This window comes from Egretta garzetta, unplaced genomic scaffold (genome assembly GCF_000687185.1).
Source record: "Egretta garzetta isolate BGI_Z169 unplaced genomic scaffold, ASM68718v1 scaffold410, whole genome shotgun sequence".
Taxonomy (NCBI): domain Eukaryota; kingdom Metazoa; phylum Chordata; class Aves; order Pelecaniformes; family Ardeidae; genus Egretta; species Egretta garzetta.
Genome location: NW_009258276.1, coordinates 272436 through 272792, shown reverse-complemented (window position 1 = coordinate 272792; position 357 = coordinate 272436).

The window sequence follows — 357 nt, the reverse complement described above, 5'->3', positions numbered from 1 at the left end:
GGGCGCTGTTCCCCCCCATCCACTCTCGGACCAACCTGGTGGACGCGGAGCTGCTGGACGCCGATTCGGACTTTTGAACCCGTCGGGACATCGCAAGGGGACGAGGACACCTGGGGTGAGACCCGAAGCCTCGTCCAGGACGGGCAGCCTGCGAGGGGACACCGAAGCCCACCCTGCCCCTCCGGGACCGGCCCTGTGCATCCGTCCGGCCCGGCCACGGCTGATTTCTCCCCTCGGAGGACGGCGTTTCTCCTGGACAGACTCCATGCACATCCCAGCCTGGCAAGGCACCGGCAGAAGGGTTTTGGGGTCCCCCGATGGCATCGTTGGGAGAAGAAAAACGGGGTGTTGGTGGAA